This window comes from Haemaphysalis longicornis, unplaced genomic scaffold (assembly GCF_048455015.1).
Source record: "Haemaphysalis longicornis isolate Haplotype H1 unplaced genomic scaffold, Haemaphysalis longicornis Haplotype H1 scaffold_5, whole genome shotgun sequence".
NCBI classification, from domain to species: domain Eukaryota; kingdom Metazoa; phylum Arthropoda; class Arachnida; order Ixodida; family Ixodidae; genus Haemaphysalis; species Haemaphysalis longicornis.
The window spans coordinates 153,525,694-153,547,395 of record NW_027526385.1 but is presented as its reverse complement, the minus strand read 5'-3'; the positions used below and the strand labels follow the sequence as shown (position 1 = coordinate 153,547,395).

General features: G+C 43.2%; 1 long non-coding RNA gene across 1 annotated transcript in view; it reads left to right on the top strand.

Annotated features, from left to right (window-relative positions):
• The first annotated feature begins 3,162 nt into the window (after positions 1–3,162).
• The window catches only part of LOC144138762 (uncharacterized), a 43,328-nt gene continuing 24,788 nt past the window's right edge, over positions 3,163–21,702 (top strand). Inside the window, exons 1-2 of the long non-coding RNA XR_013315964.1 lie at positions 3,163–3,289; positions 3,358–3,456. This is a non-coding gene — a long non-coding RNA (uncharacterized LOC144138762). The remainder of the gene's footprint in view (positions 3,290–3,357; positions 3,457–21,702) is intronic.

Here is a 21,702-nt window from a genome sequence, read left to right as displayed (position 1 = left end):
AGCCCTTGCGCTCTGGCAGCTTGAAGTATAAATCATGTTTATCTCCAAAATAGCGCCTATTATTAACTAATAATAAGGTACAATCATGTTTTAAAGGCTTCCAACATCAGCGGTGTCCGCATGCTAATTGCACAAACACCGGGACGTAGGCATGGCAGCCGTCGTGTCTTGAAGAAATGTTTTGTTTATGGACATAAAAAGACACAGAATCGTAGTACAAAAGCCGCACACTTTTATGGGCGAGAAATATTTTCCAGTACATTAATAAACCCTCGACATATAAGATTCGCTTAATAAATGACTGTTGTCAACGCACAAGTGGCGTTCCTTTTTTCAGGGGGGTGGGGGACGAAGGGGACTGGTGCAGGTGTAGATTAAGAGTACCCTTCACTCCCCAAAATAAAATAAGGACATCGACAAGCAGAATGTGCGTTATCCTTCTGTGTAATGGGCCTCCACTACCCTCGAATGAAGTGAGATGGTCAAAGCGCCTTTTCTATTTGTAGACAAACGGCAATAAATTATTCCTACTTCGTCTATTTCGCCGTGTGGCATATGAGAAGAGGTTTAAAGTTAGGAAGAGAGAAAAAAGTAGGAAAGGTAAGAGAAAGAGAAGAATGCAGAGAGAGAGAGGCTGCCAAAAGCACAGATGGTCACGAAACGGATAGGTTTTCCAATCTACAGTATGCATGCAGCCTAGTGGCGTGCAGAAAGTCAATCAGCGACCTGCAGTATTTATCTTAGTGCACCCAGCGGTTGTTGCAATCAGGTTTATGCGAATTCCGCAAGAGTTTTGTGTACTGCATGACGCAATAAGAAAAGAGGGCTGAAAAAGTTTAGGCCATGCAAGGTGCTAGCTGATAAAACACGGGAACGCACAAGGAGCAGAACAAAGTCCAAATAACTGAGATAGAAGTACACTGAGAGAGCAAAAAGAAAGTGATACACAATAGATGTAGACAAAAAGGAAGACTGATAAATATGACAAACAACAACAAGAAAAGCGCAAATAAAGTGAGCGCTACACGCTGCCTTCTGCAATCGTAACAAGGTACAGGCATTAAGGGGAGCGTGGGGCGGTACCGCGTTCATTTTATGCGCCAAGTGCACAGCTTCCCCACTCACGAAAATTTTTTATGGGCTGCCTTCGCTTGACCAGGGTAAAGAAATACACGTCCACTGGGAAATTATTGAAGCAGATATCTTGAAAGTAGGCGCAGTTTATGTTCCGGAAATATTTTGTTCCAGAAGATTGGCAGCTACTAACCGTATACCTTTATGGCCAGGAAATGCCAGAATGCTATAAAATTGAAAAAAAAAATTCTGCAGAAATTCAGAGAATTATCTTCTAATGCATAACCTTCTGAAGCCGCTTGCTTGACTGAGTTTTTTGCCACCCAAATGTTTCGGCTTTTCTAAATCCTCTCCGACCAATTATCTCCATTTATGCTATTAAAACGATTAGGAGAGAACCTAGAGGACCTCTCGCGTAATCTGCATTATTGTGGAAATGCAGGGCGTACCACGGTTCCGCATTAGCGTATACTTTCTATTTTTTTATTTTTTAGTGTTCCAAAATTTCTGTCTACAATTATCTTATTTATGCTTTTATAGCGATTATAGATAGAAATTCTGCAGAACGTGCATTATTTTGGAAATTCAGGTCGTTATAAGATTTGCTATTTTCCGTAGTTTTTTTTTATATTTTTGTTATTTACCATTTTTTCATAGTTTTGTTCGGCCGATTAGCTATAACGACTACAGGTGCTACTTTCCCAAATCTGCATGATTGTTGAAATGCAGGGCGTTACCCAGTGGCCATTTTCCGTAATTACTGTTATATTTTTCTTATTTTTTGAGTTTTCTGAGATTCCCTTCAACCATTTAACTGCATGTACGCTACTATAACGATTACGCGTGGAACTTTCTCGAAATCTGCATTATTGTGGAAAGGCCATCAGGTGTACGTTTTGCCATTTTCCGTCATTTGTTAGTATTTTTCCTATTTACTAGTTTTTAAACATTTCGTCTAACAATTATCTCCATTTAAGTTATCACAACGAAGTAATGTGCAAATTTGACAAAATTTGCATTATTGCGGAAATGCCATGTGTTATACGTTTTGCCATATTCCGTAGTTTTTTAAATATCATTGTTATTTTTCAGTTTCAGAAATTTTCTCCAACCAACCAGGTTCATTTCCCTTAGTATAACCGATTACGTTCGGAATTTTTGCGAAATTAGCTATATTGTGGAAATGTAGCGCGTTACATGCTTTGCCATTTTCCGTAAATATTTCACATTTTTGTTATTTTTTAGGTCTTATAAATTTAGTCTTACCGATTATCTGCATTTACGTTGGTATTGGGATTACAGATGGAACTTTTGTGAAATCTGCAATATTGTGGAAATGCCAGGATTAATACAATTTGCCATTTTCTGTAATTTCTAAATATTGTTCTTATTTCTCAGTTTCCACATTTCGTCTAATCAATTATCTTCATCTGCGTTATTATAACGATTACAATTGAAGATTTCGCGAAGTCTACATTATAAGGGAATTGCAGGGCGTTACACGGTTCGCCATTTTCGGTTATGATTTATTAGTTTTCTTCTTTTTAATTTTTCAAAATTTTCTGGAACCAGTTACCTCCATTTACGCAATTATAGCGATTGCAAATGGAGGTTCCGCGATTATTGCATTTCTGTGGAAATGGAGTGCTTGACCCAGTCCTCGCTGGCGGGGGGGGGGGGGGGGGGGGCATAACATTAACATTTGAAGAGTAAACATTAACATTTGAATTTTTCGTTTTCATGGTGACAGCTTTCAAAGAGTTCTTCACACAATGTCTACCTTCCTTAACTGGCAACCTTTTGGACGAAATGGGTGGGGATTTGGTATAGAAGAACGCATTCTTGTGCATTCCTTAAACTCAAGGCGGAGGAAAAATACTACTGGCCTGAAAAGAGTTTCCTACCGCTAACTTCAGGAATAGCGAATTCTAACACATTGTGCGAGCAGCACGAACATCGTCTGGCACGCTCCAGGACTGCTACGCCACTCGGCGATGAGCCACTACCGCAATGCTGCTTCCCGTCCGTGCGATAAGACCTCCTCCCACCACTACTGACGACTTCCGTGCAGCCGCCACAAAACGTGTCTGCATCGTGTACACTGGATCAGTTCGCCACAAGAATGGTGCCAGGTCTGTAGCGCCCGGCCGCGGTTCCCAAGAACGACACTGAGTCCACGGAACAGCCCACGTTTATTGGTAGTTCCGTTACCAAGGTTTGATTTTCAATGGGCCCGCCCCACAATCGCCGAATCCCATCCTGACCGCAATGTTCTAAACGCAGCTCGTGCCAGCGTCCGCACCTTCGTCACCCGGCACACGTTCGTGTGGATAGCCACCACGTGGGATTGAACACAGCCACGGTTGTCCGGCTAACACAAAGGTAAGCCCAAGCTGCCAAAACAAACTCATGTCACGCCACTGTTAAACTATTAATGCCACCAGTTGAACCCACGTAAGCCTATCCACCGAAACCGTTAGACAGAGAATACCTACAGTAGGAGCGGCGAGATTATTTTCATGGCATAGTGTGCACGACACCCCTACCTGCGCCATACCATTTCAGCTTGAAAAGCTTTTAAAAAAGGGGGACATCGTGCACTACGGTTGTCATGAAAAATCAAGCTCGTTTTTTTCGTTGCTGAAGGCATGCCGCACTGCCAAATATGGGCGAACCCAACAAAATTTTTTCAACAAGAATTTTCCCCAGAAAACATACCTCCACTGCTTTATGCCGAGAACAAAATATCTCCGAAGTCATCTAAGTGCACTGTATCAGTGAAATTATGGTTGTGAAAGCATCGACGCCTCAAACAAACAGGATGAGAGGACGGGGGCGGTTGAGGCACAGAAAATTCGGGGTCGATGCCATGTCGCGGGATTCTGCATATGTTGTTCACCACCGCATGCTGGTCAACGGTCAACCGTTTTGTTGTTTCGCTGAAGATTACGAAAAGAAGGACTTCCATGAATTTCACAATTGAATACTAAACTATGCTCTAGATGCCGTTAGTAAATGTAATTGCCTGGGTCTTACCATTGCTAATGTTTACTCATGATGTACTCAGAACTCGAAATATCCGCTCGTGCGCCCGAAATGTACAGATGTACGGCGTATCCGCATCAAAATGTCTTAAACCGAAAAAGACGTATATGAGGTTACAATAAATACAAAATCGGGTTTTCAGTGTGTAACCTATCCTTCGCTAGCACCCAACCTTTGTCAATTTTCAAATTCCTGCATACTGGGTATTAGCACGCGGTAAAAACTACCCTCTAAAATATGCAGCAATCCAGCTTATTGCAACAACAAAAATCTTGCTCGTGCAATAAACATCTGTCACCATGGTTAACCTGGTTTGTAAACAACCAAAGTCGGCAATACTTCTCGGTAGGCACCATAGGAGATTAAAAATTGGTCAACTGCAATGGCGCCATTGAATCTACCATTCCTTTGCGTTTTAGTTTTGTTTTACTAAGTAGGTTACATTTGTACTCTTGGTCTCTTGGTGGTCAAATTTTCTTAAAGAAATGCGGTTTTGGTGAACTAATCAACTTATATTTTAGTAACCGTTATTGTATGCACTCAAGATTGTTTCCGCTTCAAGAGAACCTCAAAAAAGTATTTCTCAGCTATTCGTTAAGAGTATTTCTCAGCGGGATCTTCGTTAAGGTTGGCCCGATACAGCAGGAGAGACCATAATTGCGCGTTCCAGCTCTCCGGATGCTTCAACATAGTGATTCTGTCACATTTGTTGCTTTACAATATATTGAAAGTCTAAAAACTATTTCGTCGCCCACATTTGTTTGGATCACTGAGCACAAGTCCAAGACATCCCCGTAAAGTGATTTCCTAGTGAGATTTATGTTCATTGGGTCCGAAGGCAAAAAAAAATGATGACTATGAGTAGGAACATGGCAAACCACGAGGGATGTTACAATTTCATTTTTTATCAGCACATGCCCTAGTAAAATAGTCTTCACTAAGCGATCTAAACTGCGAGTTCTTTCGTTTGGTCTCTTCTTTTTTTGGCGTCAGAGTTTCAGTGTTTTCGTCCTATCAACGTGGTTAAATATAAGTTTGGAAACCACTTAGTCTAGTTTCCTGAAGTTTGCTTTACTGATTGTAACGTCATTCAATTTGTGATTATTTGTTCGCGTTTCTGACGCTGTAGTCTTGTTGTATTTCTGTTAAAACACATACACAGTTGCTACCGTGGGCCTATATTAAGGGTATAGCACAGGACCGGGATCAATTGAGATTGTTGGGAGAGGCCTCTGTCCTGCAGTGGGCGTAGATAGGCTGATGATGATGATATTAAGGTTCGGTGACGAACTCACATATAACGCTGCACACTTGCGTATGGCCTGTCGCGTTGGCCTAGTGGCTGTTCTGCTGCTGAATTTAACGACGCGGGTTTGGTCTCCACCATGGTCGCCGTTTTCTTTTAAATGCGTAGCGTTCTTTTCGAGAACGTCCACAGCCGGAACAATGTAACGCCCTGCATTCTAGAGATATTGCTATCGCCCTCCATACCCCTACCCGATCCGTAGACACCACTGTCCACCTCAAAAACGCCCCAACTTGTACAACCCTCGAATAATTCTCCATAGCCGCCACCGTCGAATACGCTGTGAAAATCGAGCCCCCTGCCACCCCAATTTTCGTGTGTAGTGACCCGCAAAAGGCGGTGCAAAATATTTCTGGATACACCACACACCCTCATGCCTCTGACACCCTCAACTGCGCCCTTCGCGTTCATCCTCCCCAACAGATAACGCTGGTATAGGTCCCTGGCCACGCCAACTTGGACGGCAATGCTCGAGCACACGAGCTTACCCAAGTACTCTCCCCGGGTTCGTCCATGTTGTAGCCCCATGTGTACCACTCTGACACTCAAAATATTTCACAAAATCAGGCACGCCGACAGCATCTCTGCGCGCTACGCGCAAGCAGGCACTGTTTCCCGGTCCCCAACCTCGCCCTCTTCCGTGCAGCCGCACCTTTGGTCCGGAAAGCACAAACCTCCTCCATCCCGTATCCACTACATGCATGACATCCTCTCACGTCCCACTTGCCCTACACCAAACTGCCCTTCCTACGCATCAGCACGACACCTTTACTGGGAGTGCCATCCGCGAGACCTACCAGTGCACCGGCGTGTCCGCATCGCTTCCTGGGAGGACTGGTTTAATTCGGCTCCTGGCGTAGATATCACATCGACGCAAGAACTTTTGGCGGCCCACTGCATTCCTGTTAGTGCGGACCTCTGGGAGTTCTACGGACCAGCCGACTCCTAATGAAGAGACTGTGTCATGACGGCCCGGACTAGAGCTGTTTAAAGAATGAAGATTTCTCTCCCTCTCTCTCTCTCTCTCTCTCTCTCTCTCTCTCTCTCAGCTATTGATCAGCTGTATCTTCGTTATGGTTGACCCGATAAAGCAGGAGAGAGGATAAGTGCGGGTTCCAGGCATGGTGAAGTGGGGTCTAGAAGAATGGCTTTAGCTCAGTTTTCGTGAAAATATTTTGTGTCAATCAGATATCGGTTCTCACCCCGAAGCAAAGATTGAAAAAACACCGATTAGCCCCAAGAAGCAAGGGCGTTGAGATTTCCCGCTTGAGTATTATTAAATAAACGTGTGCTAGATAAGAATACATATTCGTTCAGATCTACAGTATATAAAGTTTCATATGCCCAGTGAATATTTCTTTTTTTAACAGCTCTCGGATGCTTGAAAATAGTTTTTGCATTACATTTGTTCCTTTATATTGGAGGTCTAAAAGCTATTTCGTCGCCCAGATTTGTTAGGCTCACAGAGCACATGTCTAAGACATCCCCGTAAAGTGATTTCCGAGTGAGATTTATGTTATTTGAGTCCGAAAGCAAAAAATGATGACGATGAGTAAGAACATGGCAAACCACGAGTGATGTATACAATTTCATTTATTTTCAAAAAATGCCTCTTTAAATAAGTCCACACAAAGCGATCTAAGCTGCGAGTTCTTCCGTTTTGTCTCTTCTTTTAGATGCAGAGCATCTGATTCACTCGCCTTGTCCCTCCGGCGTCGTCGTCGTTGTTGTCGTCGGCGTTGTCCACCCCTCTGCCATTCTCCTCGCCGCGCGAGCTGCGCTCTCCGCCGCTCTCCGCCGCTCACCCCCACTCCTCTCCGATAACGAACACTCTCTCGCGAGGGGCATTGGATTGGATTGGATTTGATTTGATTGGATTGGCTTGGCTTGGCTTGGCTTGGCTTGGATTCGTTTGGAGTGGATTTGGATTGGATTGGATTAAAGTGGATTGTGTTGGATTGCGTTGCGTCATAGCCGCGGCACGTTGCGTCATAGCCGCGGCAGACGCGCTGGGGCCGGCGCATGTGCAGTACTCTCTCTTCCGCGGTTTCCTCTCCTTCGGGCGCGCTGCGCATATAACCGGTGTGCCGTTCTCCGGCGAAGCAACATCCACGCTTGGCTCAAACACCTAGAGTCCACGCCGCTTTACAAGTACGCCAACGTCGTCATCGACTGGGACCAGCTTACGCAGTCCCCTCAACGTTATGAGCGCTATAAAACGCGTTCCCTTCGCCGCTCCGCCTAGGCGTCGCATCTACACAGGGGTTCCCGCGAGGGGAGGTGGGAGTTTTTTTTCTTGTCGTCAGAGCTTGAGTGTTTTCCTCCTATCAACAAGCTCTAATATAATGTTGGAGACCACTTAGTCTAGATTCCTGAAGTTTGCTTTAAGTGATTGTAACGTCATTCAAATTGTGCTTATTTGTTCAGGTTTCTGACGCCGTAGTCTTGTGACATTGCTGTATTTCGGTTAAAAAACGTACTTAGTTGCTACCGTGGGCCTATATTAAGCGTATAGCACAGGACCAGAGTCAATTGAAATCGTTTGGAGAGGCCTCTGTCCTGCAGTGTTCGTAGATAGGCTGATGATGATGATATTGGGCCTTCTTAAGGAACTCACATATTACGCTGCACGCCTTACGTATGGCCTGTCGCGCTGGCTTAGTGGCTATTCTGTGGCTGAATTTAAGGACGCGGGTTTGGTCCCCGCGTAGCGTTCTTTGCGAGTACCCCCCCTGCCAGGACAGTGTAACGCCCTGCTTCCATTGAGATGCAGATTTGGCAGAAGGAACACCTGTTATCGTTATAATACAGTAATTAGAGGTGACTGTTCGGCAGAACTTTGAAAAATCTAAAAATAGGAAGAAAAAATCAAGAAATTCTAAAAAGATCTGACCAAGCTGAGAATATGCATTGCATACATATTCCGCTAAAACAACGGAATAAACAAAAAAAAGTCAGGAAAAGAGCGCTCATAACTCGAAATGACAACGGCAAAATTGCGAACCCTGTAAAGTATGCATTTCCTCAGAAGTGCAGATTTGGCGGAATTTGCAACTTTAATCTTTATAATTGCGTAAATGGAGGTAATTTGCTGGACGGAATTATGAAAAATAAAAAATAGGTGTGCAACAATTAAAATTTACCGAAAATGATCTGACAAAATGCAAAATATGCATCTGATACAAGCACCCCAAAATGGAGGAATAAACGAACAAAGTCCACACAGGCACGTTGAAAATACGAAATAAAAAAGTTCCAATATGGCGAACTATGTAAAGCTTAGCATTTCCACAAAAAGGCATATTTGCTGGAAGTAACAACTTTAATTCATACAATAACGTATTAGGGTATGATTTTTCAGAGTCAGAGTCAGAGTCAGAAGAGATTTTGTTAGACAAGAGATACGTTACAAAATTTTTGTATACAGAAGGAGGTCCCACAGTCAGACTGAATCGGCACCTCCGTATTAGTGTACATAAAATATCTAATAAAAAATAGCAAACAGCGGTAGCAAAAAACATAACAAGATACATCGTAGGCAACACAAAGTATTCGACAACCGAACAGCGAAAAATAAGGAAAAGCGAAAATTTACAAGGAAGGAAAAAGTGGGTAGTTCAACACTCCTAAGTAATTGTGGGATATTTGCAAGTTGAAAAATAGTAAAAAAGCGAACGGAAAAAGGAATTACATTTTTTGCAGCAATATACAACCTCGAATGAATTTTTTAATCGGTAGAAGAGAGTGAAAAGGTTGGCATGCTTGATACAGGGAGAGAAATAGAAAGGTAAAGAAAGCGACAAAAAATAAGAACTAGTCGGAATTACGCTGAATGTGGCATGGATGAGTGGAAAGATTTCAGTTCTGTTTGGAATTTGCCATTTGATTGAAAAATTTTGATCTCCGGAGGTATGGAATTTTATAGGCGGATTCCGGTGAAGATGGAGGTTTGTTTGCTGTAGTTCGTATGAACTAGAGGTAAAATGCAATTGCGATTACGTGAAAACCATGTGGAGTTGGTATTTAATAGGTTGTGTTCGGGAATAAAGAACACGGGAATTTGTTTAAATAGTAACATACCCAGCCTGTATTTGAAGCGGTTTTCAACATTTAAAATATTGTCACGAAGGAGTGCTCTGTCGTCACTGCGGTAAGGACTGCGGGTCAGTATTCGAATAGACTGGTTTTGGATAGTTTGAACGGAGGCAAGGTGGGTGCTGAAGGTATCGCCTGAAGATGAAATACAGCAATTAATATTGTAAAGAATAAAAGTGTAATATAACGAAAGTAATGTAGGCTGAGAAAAAAACATCACGAGTCCTAATCAAAACTCGTATGCCGTACGCCATTTTGTTCTAAGGTAAGCAACATGAGAATGAAATTTCAAGTGGTGGTCCAAGGGAACCTTCCAAAAAGCAGCCCCTTCTTCTGCTTCAATTGCAAAGTGATTCATAATTACTGGCGGGATATGATTCGGTACACGTGGATGAGAGTAAATAACAACGAATCTGGTTTCACTGAGATTAATCGGTAATTTATTATGAGATCACCAATCCGCCAAGCCTGCTAGGTCATTGCTTTGCTTTTCTGTCAGAGATTGGAAGCATTTATCAGTGTTAACAGTCGTTGTATCATCTGCATAAAGTAAGGATTCTGAAGTAATAAGAGAAGTTGGGAGATCGTTTATGTAAATTATGAAAAGAAGTAGGCCGAGAATAGAACCTTGGCGTAGGCCTATATTTGTTACTTTGGGCCTAGAGTTATCACCTGATACACTAACAACCTGATTTCTGTTGAGTAAGCAATTTTTATTAATAATAGTGCAGGACCAGTTACTCCTATTGCTTCAAGCTTCATAAAAATATTGTGGTGGTTGATAATGTCGAAGGCTTTAGTGAAGTCAACAAATAAAGAAGCTGTGCACTAGCCGCCTTCAGTTTATCAGTTAAAGATAACAAAACGAGGTCAATGGAATATGCTGTACGAAAACCAATTTGCGAAGGTGATAGAATCTGAAATTTGTTTAGGCTATTTGCAAGCCGAATTTTTGGTAAATTTTCAAATACTCTACTAAGAAATGGTAGTATGCATACGGGTCGATAGTTGGATATTAGCGCAGAGTCACCTTTTTTAAAGACAGGAACGATATTACCACTTTTCAGTTCGACAGGAAAATGCCAGTTTTGAAAGGTAGGTTGATAATCGTTGCCAGGATACCAGAAACCGCGTGCGCAATCATTTTAATGTGGATGAGGTGAATACTATCAAGACCAGCACTTGTTGTTTTCAGGTTGCGATTAACTTCGAAAACTTCGTAAGATGTGGTCGGAAATAAAAAGAAGGATTGGGGCAGACGAGTTAAAGATAGATCGTAATCAGCGCCGGGTATGTCATCAGTATGAAAAAAAAAACTGATGGCCTCAGCAATCTCAAGCGGGCTGTCATATGTATCGTTGTTATACTGAATGGTAGTTATGCTAGACTTCCTTTCGTTCCTGTTCAAGAATGAGTTAACGATCTCCCAATTTTTCTTGACATTTGAGCCAGAATCTTCAAATTTTCTTTCATAATACATCCTTGAGCCGTGTTCTAAGTGCGTTACAGAATATTTTGTAACGGGCAAGTTTTTGTCAAATTAAAATGCTTCCGTTTTGTCTTTTTATAAACGGTTCTCTTTTTCTTTTAGGTCTTTCAATAATTTTTCAGTAATACAAGGGTTCTGAGGACTGGCATGTACTTTCTTACATTTACGACTGTTTGCATGAAATTGAATGTGTGCCAAGAAAATAGAAGAAAACTAAGAAACTAATTTGGGGATCGTCTAAGGGTATCGCTATACGCCCTCTAAAGGGGCCATGTAGCAGTGGGAGTGGGAACAAGAGAGAGCACATCCATTTGCTCGCCTTTTTTAGAGAGATCACTTGTGAAAAGAGTGCCATGCTTTCAGGAGTGAGGTGGTCGTTGATAAAGATACAGCTCTCAGCGGTTGCAGGGAATACGATTTTTTGAGGCACAATTTGCCTTCCGCGCCTTTCTCACGAACTCGGCCCTTTTCGACCGGGAGCAGAAGCGAGCAAGCAGATTCTTTGTTCCAGCCTTCACGGTCGCAACACGGTGAACAATGTCGAGATCGGAGGGTGACAGTTTGGAATCAATTGCATCACCTATGGTCTTCATTACTGCTACAAAGTCTTCCTTTTCCGTTACCGGAATTCCCTTGATCTCGACGCTGTTTATCCGCGAATACTGCTCCATTTGCGCCACTTTTTGCGATAGCGCTTCATGCTTTCAATACTTTGTTCTCCTCAATCCGAGAGGCGTTGTACTTGCGCAAATCTTGAACGAGACCATTCTTGTGCTCATCGCTAGCTTCTAGCTCGTGTAGCCTTTTTTTATTTGAGAAAAGTTCACACCAGATAGCTGAGCTTTGACAATGAACTTGTTAAAGATAGCGTCAATCAATTCATCAAGACACTCATCAAATCTGGCTTCAAGCTCAAGAACGTTTTTTTCAGCTCAGCAACAGTAGGCATTGCACAGAAATTGGCAATGCGCAATAGGATCAGTGGCAGCAAGCGACCAGCAAACAACATGGCAGGAACGAGAGTGCAGCGACCAATCAAACGCAAAGAAAACTTTTCAATTGTACTAACCTGCGCAGTAAAGAATCTTGCATAAGGCCAGGAACGATGCGTAGATGCACTGCTGTCACTGCCAAATGTGCCAAGTCAGCGATTCCGTGTCCTTAGTAGGTGAGGCCAGCCGAAGTGAAGCCGTCTAGCGGAGCACCAGGGCAGCTATCCCCGCTGTGCGAAGACAGATGGATAACCGCAGCTCCACACGTGTCGTTGATGAAGCGGCTCGCTTCCTCGATAAAGCGGCTGGCGTACATGGGTACCAAACAAACCGTCGAAGCACGGTCACTGCGCAGTAAAGAACCGTGTGTAAGATGAGGAACTATGCATTATTGCCCTGCGGTCACTGCCAATTGGGCCAAGTCGCCGGTTCCGTGTCTTTATATGGTGGTGCCAGAGGGAGTGAAGCCGTCCAGCGGAGCCACAGTGCAACAAACCCCGCTGTGCAGACAGATGGGTGACCACAGCTCCACACGTGTCGTTGATGAAGCGGCTCGCTTCCTCGATAAAGTGGCTGGCGACCACGGGTCCGAAGCAGGGTCACTGCGCAGTAAAGAATCGTGCGTAAGGCAAGGAACGATGCGTTGTTGCACTGCCGTCACTGACAATTTTTAGAAAGCAAGAAATAAGAATAAAAATAAAAAAAACCTTTTTGAACAGAAATGATCTGACAAAATAAAAACATGTGTGCCTGATACATATTTTCGACATAGCGAAGAATAAACCAAAGACTTCCACATAAGAACGTGACAGATAAGAATGCTACAAGTTAATCAAAGAAACCAACTCTTTAGTACGCCTTTTATCTTCGTAGAAAAAAAAACCGACTAGCGAAGTTGAGGCCCTTTATCCCTATAATGGTTTAATTGTACATCATTGCCAAAAATAAAAATAGAAATAAACAGCATACAGTGTTTCAACGTCTTTCACCGCTGACAGCCATATTTGGTGGTAAACAAATCACACTATAGAGAAGTGGCATACGAGGGTTCCCCGCTAGTTGACAGTCCTGTGAATTTCGGCATTTTTTTTTTGTTCCAGGTGCAAAAGTAAAACGCCCGCGTGTCGAAATATATGCGCATGTTGAGTACTCCCAGGTTGTCAAAGTCAGTTTGGAGCCCTCGTCGGCATCAGGGGAAATCGGCGCTTAAAATCCACAAGTTGAAATTGATTGCTTCCGTATGGTAATGTGAAAGTACTATTTCCGGAACGACTTTTGTATTGGGGATACATACTTTCATTGAGAAATTTGTGTTTTATTAGCGTTTTTTAAACCATTTCGGTGAAATGTAGGGTACCGGGAACGTGTTCTTTATTCCGCCAGCGTAGAGGCTTTATTAAATCGGTTGCTTGTCATTGCGCGCCGCTGCATTGGGTTTTTGACATGAAACGTGGTTTTTTTAGAAGACGTAATTTTCCTGGGGCAGGTGTTGGGGCCGCTGTCAGTTTCTGATAAAGAGGTAAAACGCTTTCCAGCCAGACGTTTCCCAACACGGTTTTTCGTTAAACTCGGGAAGACCCAACCACCTCAAGCATGCAGAATATCATGGCCTCCTTAAAGCAGCGACTGGTCCAAAATACAGAAATATAGTTTTCTTCAGAGACCAAACACTGAAAGATGCAAATAAATATAGCACAACTTACTACCTTTAAAGTACACTCTGCTCTGGAAGCTCCGAAGTGGCAAATCATGAGCTCTTATACCTCCTGGCCGGTGATTTGCTGGTATCGTTTCTCGTTATGAAGATGAAAAACGCGGAAAACCCGAAACAACCACTTCACCAAAAAAACTCAGGACTCATTTTTCCTGCGTTTATACTGTATGTTACTTATGCTGGCAAGTAATTATCACCTGAAAGTTCACATTTTGCTGTCGCAATGATGTGAACCACAAGTTCTGCAGAGAGCAGGAGTGGAACGCATGGTCGGACGCGATAGAATTCCCATTGCAAATCTAAAATGAATAGATAGGATCAGTGGCCAGTGCGTAGATTGAAAGTTGTCAGATTTTGAGCTACAGGGGTTTGGCAGACTACATTTGCTCGATTGGGAGCCACGAAGACGATTTCAGAAATGTAAGAGCTTTTCTGCGGTGAGTTAGTGAAAAGAATGCAGCTAGCCCGCACTCCTTTGAGTTAGAGAAATGAAAGCGTAGCGAGACATTTGGCGGGGATCACCCGTACGACTACCTTGTTGGACGGAGAGCGAATATATTGGCAACACATAATATTACAGCAACCTATTAATCGCGTTTGCTAGTGAACAATTATAAGTTGGCCGGCTGTGGCCTGACCTTTAAGATTGAAAAAAATAAACTAAAAAAATAGAAAAAAAACTACTAAAACCACAAAAAATGACAGGCGAAAACGCAAAGAAGCGGAGGCGTATTATTGTTGTCTGGTCATGAAACTGGCCATCTTTGTACACGCAATATCAAATGCGCGTGCGTGATCAGATGTGATTCGAAACATGGCCTTCACTGTAGCTGCATGAACAATAGCAATAGGGTTTGGGTGCTGACTTTAGAAAATTCAAGAAACTATGTATTGGGAATGTTAAAGTTAGAGAATAATACCCTAACCGTGATGGTGCGTGAGTAGTGGAAAAGAGTCCAGTCAAAGTAATTCGCGGCAGAAGACAAACAATCTAAAGCAAAAACGAGACGTAAACGGGATGTAGTAGCAAACATTTCTTAATGAGTATCGCCACGCCTTCTCCTTCAGAGGAAGTATGGAGTCTTCAGTGTCCCCGAGGAATGTTGAGGGGATTTTTCTTTGTGCGCGTCATAGCAACCCGGAGCGGATCTTCACAGATTAACCCCACGTTCGGGTTGAAGGCGAATGCGTACCTTGATTAGCCGGAAGAGGAAATAGAATGACGCTATTGGTAGGAAATAACACTGAGAGTTATTGATTAACGAGCGAATGACAACAAGATGATACCCCGCACTTGTTCAGCGAGTCAAAAAAAAAATGTCGCCAGAAGTCGACTTTGGGAGCGTAAATGCTTCGTTTTGCGAAAAGGTGCAATACCGGCCACGCACAACAACCACAGCCATTTCTTGCACGCATCGACATGCGTTCCTGGTGTGGTGAGACCATAAGCAGCACATAAAAAATTTTGTGGCTTGCCGGTTGCGGAGTTCCCGCCTTCCAGTCGCCTTGTGTCGCCTTGTGCTTGTTTGTTAGTATTGCTGCCGCCCCTCAGCTGCCCCCTATTTATTGAGAGGCCCACAGACTCCTCAAGGAATCCTTCCACATTTCTCAAAGGTATATTCATCACGTTTTGCTTACAAAATGTCTATCTCGAGCAGCCCGTTCATAGGAGGCGTATCTTCATACCAGGTGTCTTCAGGGCGCTGGAGCTGCTGGGTACGCATGAACTCAGGCACTTGGGCTGAGCTAGCTAAGAATACTTAATAAATATTACAAAAATATCAGCAACATGAAAGTTAGTTCCACGCTTGGGAAATATGCTGAAACAGAAACCTGCGGTTCTCCTTTGTCGGCTGGAATTTCAACATCTTCGCCCGAGATTGGAAGCGCTGTCGCCGCCCAAATTCTATGGTTGGTGCGAAAACTCCCAGGAATACATGAGCGCCAGGAAGCTCCTTTACCATTCTGTCACCCCTAGCGGGAGGAAGAGGAACCCACCCCTTAAACGCCAGTGCGCCATCTGGTTCTAACAACTGGTTTAAGAGAGGCCGTCGGCGGCTCAGGGAACCTGCTCCTACCCATGCGTGACGCACGACCTACAGCAGACTTCAGAAAATTCTACACCTGCAGCGCTCCTCTGTTAACACGAACTTCGCCGTTGTAAGATACAGCCACCCTGAAGATGCAATTGATGTGGTGCACATGCTAGTTTTATCTGGACATTCGCAATCCAGTAAGCCTGTTCGGGGTTCCAACCACGAAGCACTGCCGCTTTTACGTAGTGTCTTTAGCAACTGGCCAAACGATCCGGCTAGGCGCTTGTAGAGATAGCGGTATTTTTGTTACAAATTACGCCAAATGAATAACCTGCTAGTTGACGATCTTTCTTGTTGGGCAGAACTGTATAAATAATTGTTTGCATGAGCTTGTAACTGACATCTTATTTTAATGGTAGTAGAAACTCTGTGCTAGGTTACTGACAGAATAATACTGCAAAGTAGAGGGCCTTTTTATTAAGGCAAAAGCAATTTCTAGACTCAACGGTCGCAGATTTTCTGCTTTTAGGGTGAAAAAAAAACTTGTCCCTGTGGCTATAATACAACTGTTTTTTCTGGTTTTGTGCGTAAAAGTACTCGATGGCGCGTATGAAACAAGGAAGCCTTGAAAACGACGAATAAAAACAAACTTGGAAGGGAGATGTAGGCAGCAACTGTGAGTAAATCCTGGTTTTACATTTGTTAAGTGAATCAAAAGAGTCAAACCCACTCATTGAGGGCTTAATTCAGTGAGGCGCAAAATAAAATTTCTATGACGCTGAATATTATTAGCCTTCCTGGCGCATGACCATGGAGGGCAAAACGCACCAAAAATACCTAAAAATAAAGCTGAGTGAAAGTAAAACATGGTTGACAAACTAAGAACGCTCAAAATGCAAATATACAAAAATTAATGGGGCATACTATGGCACCCAGTGCACGAATATATGCCGTTTAAAAAAGAACACCAGGAAAAAATACAAAGAGTTCTAACCAGGACATTTTTATGTCGCGGAGCTGTGGCATTTTCCCCTATAGCGGGCACAAAATGACAAACCCCGCGAATGTACACAGAATTGGGCTGTGTAACGTTGACCATGCTTGCGAACAGCGGGAAGGGTGTTATGTTCGCACAGTCACCGTTCACATTAACGCATTTGCACTCCCTGAATCAGATATCAGAGGTGTCTGGCTTTCAGAGTTATAAAACTGCGGCGTAGAGGATGTGCGGATAAGTTTCTGCACATAAGGTTGCACCGCAGAAGTAACCTATATATCACTTTTAACCTGGAGCTTGTATACCTTTGATAATTTTGTCTCTAAGGCAAAAATCGAGCCGGTGTTGGAAGTATTAGCTTATTTATGAAAATGGAGTTTGGACACGTGGCAGGCCTTTTTGTGGGATCCGACTTTGTGATCCCAGGACATTTCTTTTTGCTATAGCTCACTGGATTACAGGACGCGCTATGTCTCGTCTCTTGCTACGGTTTTTGCAAGCCACATAATTTAGTGATGGATGGTGGGTTTTCTTGTTTCTGATACGGCATGGTTCCGCAGATGCTGGGAAACTGCCGGAAGTTTGATGCACGTCCACTTATAAAACAATACTCACTCGCTAACTCACTCGCTCGCTCGCTCGCTCACTCACTCACTCACTCACTCACTCACTCACTCACTCACTCACTCACTCACTCACTCACTCACTCACTCACTCACTCACTCACTCACTCACTCGCTCACTCACTCACACTCACTCACTCACTCACTCACTCACTCACTCACTCACTCACTCACTCACTCACTCACTCACTCACTCACTCACTCGCTCACTGACTCACTCACTCACTCACTCGCTCACTCACTCACTGACTCACTCGCTCACTCACTCACTCACTCACTCACTCGCTCACTCACTCACTCACTCACTCACTCACTCACTCACTCACTCACTCACTCACTCACTCACTCACTCACTCACTCACTCACTCACTCACTCACTTACTTTCTTAATTACTTACATACATACTTACGTACTTATTAATCCATTTATTTACTTCATTGCTTGCTTGCTTACTTACTTACCTAATTACTTACGAGCACACATAAATATTCCTACGATGTAATTGCGAATGTGTTAGTGTGCCTTTGCCGATCGTGTTCTCTTATTATGGTTCTTATTCACTGCGTCACGTTTTTCTCGTTACGGATTTTCGTCCGCATGGTTAAGCAAAAAAGAAATTTGGCGCATACATATTTTCCAACTCGCCCAATTGTTTCTTCTGGTTTAGTCCAAGAAATCCCTGATTTAAGCCTGAGTAAATATCTCTAAAAACCGGGTTTCAGTTGAAGACCGTCACACATTCACTAGGTGTAACTGTCGTCGGCTAAACACAAACAGCAGTGATCGGGGTTCAGCGTTCGTCTTGAATGCTGGGGGTTCCAGAATCCATTCCCACCTGTACCCAGGTTGACTCGTTGTTTCTTTTCAACTCAATTACTTTTGCTTTTTTTTTAGAAGTCTCCCTGAGAAAGGTGGCGTTATTTTAAGCATTAGCCTGTTATTTATACTTAATATAGAGCCGCCTTCCAGTTTGTGAGCAATCTCAAATAGCGCCCGCTTTTTAATCTACCCAGTTAATCAAGGTTTTATGAATAGTAAACACAACAGTGGCTTCGTATTATTATTTTAGGTCCATATGATTCTTGCTTGCGTTTTCGTTGTCACCGCCATCGTAAAAATATCCCAAATAACGAAATTTTTAAATTGCGCGAAATAGATTCCTGAGAGGGCATTTCCGAAAATTTCGTCCTTTCGCTTATTCTTCATAACTACTCTATAATTTTTTAACTTTCTGAATCACCGTTTCTCGGCAAGGTTGCCATAAAGAGCATGCAAAAAAGCCTTATTCTGGAAATATTGAAAATTTATACATTCACTTGTTAGTCCGGGTTTCTTAAGGAACCGAGATATCCTTATACGGGCAGGATATATACATGCTAAAGGCATCATCTTTTCGCCCACCGCATAAATAAGCGATCGGACAAAATAAACATCAGTTATCTAAATGCCATTGCCAGATACGAAGTACACAAAAGCAAGAACATCGATAAATATTGTGGTCAGGACAGAGCCAACCAATGTTCAGCACCGCGGAACCATTCAAGCGAACAGTGACCACTGCTGCGTGCTACAGGTGTCAAGCACAGAAAATACAGAATTACTTTTTGTCAACATCTGTGCACCGAGAGAGAGAGATAGAATAAATGTTTATTTAAATCAACAGGGAGGATTGCGCTGAAGCGTGAAGGAGGCGTCCTCAGACCAGGATGCCTTGAGCGCGGGCAAGGCATGAAATCTGTAGCCTAAGAAATTGTTTTTGAAATGACTAGTCCTACATGTCTTGCAGCAACAGACAGACAAACAAAGAACTTTATTCAGGTCCTGAGCAACTGCCTTAGACCGCCCCAAAAGGGGAGTCCGTGACTGTCGCAGGCCGCTCCCACGCAGGGACCGGAAGGCCGTGACCCTCCGCTCTCTCGCAGGCCCTCTGGACTGCCCGAAGCTGAACCGAAAGGTCGCCGCTCTTAAGGGCTTCCTCCCAAAATATACCACTAATTCCGGAAAACTATATTGACTGGATAAATATTTGACCTACCTGTAAAAGCATCAAATCAGCCTTTTCACCAAAATGTTGCAAAAAACACTTTGGTTCACCTGAACGCGATAATAATTACCAACCCTGGTTAATCAAGGTTGGCGCGCCAATTCGAAATTTTACTTAGTCTTAACTTTTATTGTGTAGTGCTTTTTGTACCAGTTGCCTGCGCATGTTTTCAGAACGTTTTCGGGATTTTGAATACATCTGTTTCAAATGATACGAAATCATTACCAATTAGTAGTTTTACACGAGGAAATTAAAATCATACTGGGCGTTCCCTCATGTGCTACGAGTTTAACAAAGACGGCTGTATATCCCAGAGGTAAATTACATTTGAAAACTGATGCCCGAAGGCTAACAAATTTAACTGCATCACAACAATGCCATTCATATGTTCTCAGTAATATTGATATGCCAAGACCGCAAATAACTTTGCTTTGCACTCTTATACCTTAGCCGCCTCGTCACCATAAAAATGCCCTATCTACTACTACTACCACTACAACTGTTACTGCTATACTACTACCACCCCTACTACCACTACTACAACTACTACCACTACTACCTTTATAACCACTATCAGTACCACTGCTACTACTACTGCTACAACCACTACTGTTACCACTACACAATTAGTACAATTGCTGCTACTACTACCACTACTACTACTACTATGACTACTACCAACACTAGTGCCACTACTACCTCTACTACTACCACTACCATCCCTACCCGCAGTACTACTTCTACTACTACTACTAATACTATTACTACTACAAGAACAACAACTATATTACTAATGCTTCTACTACCACTACAACCACAACCTCTTACTAATTTTGCTACTACTACTGCTACTACCACTACTGCTTTTTGATTGATTGATTGTAGGGTTTGACGCGCCGACGCAACACAGGCGATGAGGTGTGCCGCAGTGGATGGTTCCGGGTTAGTTTTAACCACATCGTGATCTTTAACGTGCGCCGAAATCTGGTACACACAGGCGTTTTTACTTTTCACCTCCATCAGAAAATTGTGTCGCCACGGTTGGGAATCGAACCAACGCCCTCGTGAACTAGCACTACTACTACTACTACTACTACTACTACTACTACTACTGTCATTAGCACTGCTACCACTAGTACTTCAACTACTACCACTACTACTACTACTAGTAGTACTATTACTAGCACCGCTACCACTACTACTGCTACTACAATACTACTACTACCACCACCACCACTACTATTACCATGACTACTACTACTACTGCCCCTACTACTACTACTACTACTACTACCAGTATTACTACTATTGCTACTACTGCTACTACTACTACAACTACTACTACTACCCAACAGTGCCATTGTGAGTGTTAACTAAAATAGCAAACAAAACAGCATTCGGCACAGGGACAAGAGAGTCAAAATATTTTAAAATGAAAATTTCGCATATATATGTATAGTACTGAATTCTCGTGCGTAACAGATGGGGGTTGAGCCAGCATGGCCGACACCATTGCCGGTTCTTGGCTCTAACTGACTAATGAAGTTCTTAGTGAACGCTTTCCTGTCTTCGACTTCTAAGCCCGTGTAACTTACAAGTACTGAAGCATCAAGGAGTAATTCCAGCATGCCATCGGCTATTCCATGCTACAGTTTGTCGGTGGGAAATGTACACTCACCGGAGAGATCAGACTTTGTTTGGCCCCCAAAAATAAAAAATGGCAATAAGAACGTCTCACACTCGGAACACTTCGTCAACGAACTGGTTATCCTCTTGTTAATTTTTTGTTTACTGAGTCCAAAATATTTTTTTACAAAGCAAACAACTTGAAACCAAATAAGCTTTTTTTATGTTATTCGCCGCTCTTATCGTAAGGCTGTGCCTGAAAGCTGCGCTAGAATTGAAGCTTGGGTAAGTTCGTCTATTCTGACGAAAGAAAGCAAGAAAAAACACCAGTAATACAATTGAAAGAGGCAGACACAGTGCTGTGCCTGTGTTCTCTCCTGATGTACAATTATTTCTTGCTATTGTTTTCTATTATACCGCAAGTTTGTTTATTTTCCTACATATTTTATATTGTATCCGATCAACCCCGGCATCCGAGGGAGCTCGGGCCGCCAGAGCAGTGCACCGCATCACTGCAGATCGTCATGAGCCGCGACCCACGAAGCGCGAATCTCGCTGCTGGCAGTTAAAATCCAGACACGGAGTCGAGAGCTAGAACCACTCGCACCCCGCCACGCAGGATCGCCACCGGCGCCATGGCTCCCCCGTCCCCTTCGTAGT